The 5,337-nt window shown below is 38.2% G+C and overlaps 1 pseudogene; it reads right to left on the reverse strand.

Annotated features, from left to right (window-relative positions):
- Positions 1 to 426: 426 nt before the first annotated feature.
- On the reverse strand, positions 427 to 4,856 carry LOC119191237 (annotated as a pseudogene).
- Between the last annotated feature and the right edge of the window lie 481 nt (positions 4,857 to 5,337).

Raw genomic sequence — 5,337 nt, forward strand, 5'->3', positions numbered from 1 at the left:
TGTTTTATACAGTAAAAAGAAGTTAGTTATGCGTGTTTTTCTTATATTTTACGGAAATTTATTTTTAATTATACTATAAAATCGTTATTCGTTTCATAAAATCTAAATTATTGTGGTGTCATACATAATAATATGTAATCAACACGTAGGTATTTAAGTCGAATATATTTTATTATAAGGAAGATTAATAGAACTATAAGTCGAAATCAATTCAGAATATATTGTCGAGGAGACTTAAAGATCTGGATACGTACAGTCGCAGCTCAGCAATGAGGCATTAGATAATCTATGGATTTAGTAATACTTTTATTCTTGATCGCCATCGACATTTGAAGCGCTATTTATATCGTAAATACAAATTTGTAACATCTCCAAATACTTTTAGTATTTCCTTAGAAATCATCAGTTCCTATACAATACAATAGCTTTACGTTTTTACCCTTACCTCCCTATGACGAAGCTCATAAACGCTGTGCAACAGCCGCGAAGCTCTCGCACGACTCACACAAATACTGGAACACATTCTGATTATATCTGAGATAGAAAATTTAAATTGTACTTATCTGTATTTGATTTTTGAATATTAAAAAAATACAGCCTTCCGCGATTTTTAAACGAATAGCCGAGATTAACGATAAAAATAGGTATATTGCGACACAATTTAGGCGGGAACTTAATTAATCAAATCATGTCCATATTATACCTAACCTCTAGACAGCATATTAACAATTACAATATTTATAATATTATTATTATAATTATACGTTCTACTATATTGTCATACTAATACGTGGACCAACTGAAAGTGATTCCATCCCAGATATTGCAGAACACAACATACAAAACGAATAACAGCCAGGAGTCTCCTTATGTACTTATGACGCTTATGAGTTATGACTTATATTTTGTTAGTTCGCAATAAATCCAATATTTTATAGAAAAATATTCATATGAAGAGACAGTTTAGCGTTCGATTTACGTTTATCTGCAAACTTAGGTTTCCATAGGATTATATCAAAGGTTAAAAATGACGTATACTCACAACCTTGAAGGAAAATGTTACGAAATCAATACCTATATAAAAGCTTTTTGTATTGAGTAGGAAAAGCGGGATACATTATATGTAGGTATATTAAATAAATAACGATGAATGGTTAAAAATACAATCCTATGGAAGCCTTTATAATTGTTATTTATAGTTAAATAATTTTATTTCAGGTTAGCATGGAGTGAACTTGAATTCAAAATGTCAAATTATATTGACACATTAATTGACCGCCATATAAAATAGTTATAACCAACCGATTACAAACCGAAATTAGAATGAAATCAAATCACGTAAAGTATCATAAGAAAGTATCAAAATAATGTTATATGAACACTTTACATAGGTTTGAGTAAATTTGTACAATACATAGCATGTAGAAAAAATAGAGATTCATTTTATAGAGATCGTACAGTGAAACTAGATCATTGCCAGCATGTAGTACTCCTTATTTTTTGTTTTAACCATAAGTACCCGAAGACTGGCTCACTGTTTGTTACAATGCAGTAGCGGAAATATCTTTAATAAATAAGGAACGAGAAAAAACACACGTAGTGTTTGGGTATAATGTTTTATCCAAAACAAAACTATTCATAAGATCGTTGCCATTACCACTCGTGCCGGTCGTACACACTCGCGTACCTATCGTCTTACGTATGGGACTGAGCAATGATCTGTTTCAGTGGCAGGATACGTTAATACCTAAAAATAAAAGCAAATTACAATATTTACAACAGCCGACATCAGTTACACCTTGCGATTAGATATCTAATATACACATTAATAATTTGTTCATATTTTAAAAATAACTATAACGATTTATTCTTAAGACTTAAGAGACCACCGGGAATGTTAATTATCAATGATTTTCAAAAAGTCGTCGGAAGAGATGTGGACGTCGTCGGACGGCGCGTCGGCCCGCTCCGCGGCGTCGGGCGCGCTGTGCTTGAGGTCGCCGAACGTGTACGTGCGCGCGTGCGCCAGCCCGCCGCGCCGCCACACCGGCGCCGCACCCGCCGACATTGGCATCGCCAGCTGCACGCGCGACTTGCACAGCTCGTTGTCGCTCAGTTGTCTCTTCAGCTTGTCCTTACCCACCACCAGTTGGAAGCCCCTCAGACCACTGTCACATTGCCGGTTACCCAGTTCGGCCTCACTGAATTGCCTCTTCAGTTTGGCCGCCGATGACTCGATTGGACTGGCACGCGAAGGTTTATCGACTAGACTGTTTTGTCGAGAACTCCTGCTGCCACCTTTCCGGTTAGAATTACTTTTATTTAAGGGTAGGCCGTGCCTGCTGCTGCCCGATGAGCTGCTCGTGTTAGTGTTACTCGGATTAAAGTCTTTTTTGTTAGTTCTTTTTAATGATTCGATGACGTTGTAGAAATGTTCGAGCTCGCTGGCACTGTTGTTCCTGGACCTGGTCACGTTGTTTGTACTATGTCTATGTGGGCGGATTTGAGCTCGGGGTAGGTGGCCGTAGCTGCTCTGCCGTGATATACCCACGGCGGTTTGTCGTCGCGGCATACTGCAACTTTTCGGTACAAACGAATCTTGAGACATGACTACATTTTCGTAGACATGAGCGTTGTCGAAGTCTTCCTGAGATATTAGATTTTGTTTGCTTTCAGTAGTGTCTTTCTTTTGCCCGACTGAGTTACTTTTTTTATGACCGTTCCGGATTTTAACTTCTGGGATTTTCTTAGTTAGTTTACAATCACTGGCGCTACGCGGCAACAAATTAGCATAGCCGTGTTCTTTACCGTCTTGGTTTTGTGACTTAGGACTGGTCGACGACGATGTGCTTTCAGTGTTTCTAGAAGAATTAGAGTGCTTAGAGTTTCTGTTGGATGGAATTACTTTTATAGGTTCCGGCACGGGTTGCTGAGACATAACTTCATGACGTTTTCTGTCTACATCGGGCTTGGATGACTTGTCAAGGACGACTTTCGTCTTATCGCTCTTGCAAATCTTCACACTGAATCTGAATGGTGAGTTTAAATACAACTTGTAGTCTAGCTTTTCGCCAGACAACAAGTTGGTTGCACTGGACGGTCTAGTTTTGCGAGTGCCTTTCGGAACTTGTCTATGATTTCGTTCAGTTAATCCAAGTGGTATAGATTTTGATTTTGGTATGCCTATCGGTTGCGGAGAGCTGAGCAGCCATTTCTGTACCTTTGACAACGCTTCGTTGTCTTTGGTCGAAGCGGGGTGCTTCTGCATAGAACTGTAGTCTATTGTCTCTTTCTTCATTTTCATTTTTCGTTTCTTTACTTTACCTTTATGTTTAGATAGTATGACGTGTTTAGGAGATTTCCCTTCGGCGTTGGTGACTATTGCTGTGTTTTCTTTTGTGACATTAGGGACTTCATCTAGTTTTGCTTGGCTACTTGGCTTCTGAAAGAGGTAATAATTAAGTTAGTATACATCCCTCCCAGATAAATAATAATATATCTTTAAATTGGTTTGTATACTTACTCTCTTTTTGTTGGCATTGTGCGAAGGAGTTGGTTTGTCTCCTTGCTTCTTGAGATCTTTCTTGTTACGATAGGCTCGTGTTCTTAAAGCTACTTTTTTCTTTAGTGGCAGTTTTGACCTAGAACAAAAAAGAAATTATAAATATAATTTTATCGCGTCTTTATTTTATAGATAATACTGCAATAACCCAATTTAATGGACTCATATACACTGTGAGGTAGTTCGAATCCGTACCTAACGGCAGTATGGACTATGAGTCCCTGATCAGCACCGTCGGGCAGACGGACGGTTTCTGTCGTGGAGGTGGATTATTGTCACTGATTTGAGCTTTTTCCCGTGACGACCGAAGAAACGTGTGCTTGCCACCTATAAAACAATATAAATTATATTAATCATATTATTCATTAATGATATGTTTCATAATAAATGTACAAAGATGATAATGCATTGATGAAAAATTGAATTGCAAAATGAAAAATGCGCTTCGTATCAACAAGGTGTTTTACATCAATCAATACGTTATATTAAAAAATATATATTTATTAGGTATTATTAGCCTAGCTTAATATGTACTGTGACCATTTCAATCAATTCCATACGCTCTAGCATACTTTAATACCTTATTTTTTGCAGCATATAATAATTTATTTAATACTTCGCGTTTATATTTACAGTCGTATCAAGGATATGGCAGCATCGCTGAGAGAAAAATGTAATCAGATAATTGATTAATAATTTCACTTATTAAATAATATTTTTTATTAATTGACTGCCTCGGTGGCGTAGTTGTATTGCACGTCCGGTACAATAGCGCTCTGAGGTCCTGGGTTCGAATCCCGGTCGGGCAAAGTGATATTTGGGTTTTTCTGCTCAGTATCAGCCCAGAGTCTGGAATTTGTGCCCGATATGGCGATAGGCTCGCCCCCTGTCACATCATGGGACGGAACATACTTGGCGAAAAGTGGGTGCCCTAGTTGCGCCTCTGCATACCCCTTCGGGGATAAATGCGTGATGTTATGTATGTAAATAGTAATTTGTTGCTTTGTTATATTTTCACCTAATCATTAAAGGTTATTAAAAGACAGTTATTGTTCTAGAATAATCACGTGCAAATTCTCAATAACTTAAGAAGACCAAATATTAGGTAAGATGAAAGAAGTTACTCACCAAGAGCGCAATAACCGCGAGTAGGATGAGCAGCACCGCGTACCAATGACGTAGCACCCATCGTTTGAAGCCGGCTATACTCTCGTCAGATAGCAAGAGTTTACGCAGCGTGGCCAGCGGGCCTGACGGGTCCACCTCGCGACACCGTTGGAACACGTCGCAGTACCTTTAAATATTAAACGATATAAGGGTTTTTTATATGGCATGGTAAAGTGACCCCTTTGACTTGATAAGTGAGCGGGATCAAAAAGAATGTCCACTGACGAGAGATGATTATCCCTCCATAGTCGACACAATTATACCGGCCTGTTAAAACCGAATATACACAGGCTGATGCTGCAACGCGACACACTTACGTGGGTCACTATGGCTGGTTTTCACAGCTTGGGTACGCTGGTCGCTATCCGGGCAGATAATATATCCTACCACTAGCAGCAAGGCATTTTAGAGGACTTTTAATTTGACTTTAAAAGATTGGTCGTAAAGTCATAACTGGTAAAACATATAGCGGCGATTATGCCTTGCCGGTCTACGTTGAATGGGCAGAATGTTCACATATAGGCGAATATTATTATGGGTGAAATTATTTTATCAAATGGATTTCACTTTTTCCAATTACAATATAATTATAGTACTTTATAGTATAT

The sequence above is a fragment of the Manduca sexta genome, unplaced genomic scaffold (assembly GCF_014839805.1).
Source record: "Manduca sexta isolate Smith_Timp_Sample1 unplaced genomic scaffold, JHU_Msex_v1.0 HiC_scaffold_1241, whole genome shotgun sequence".
Lineage (NCBI taxonomy): Eukaryota > Metazoa > Arthropoda > Insecta > Lepidoptera > Sphingidae > Manduca > Manduca sexta.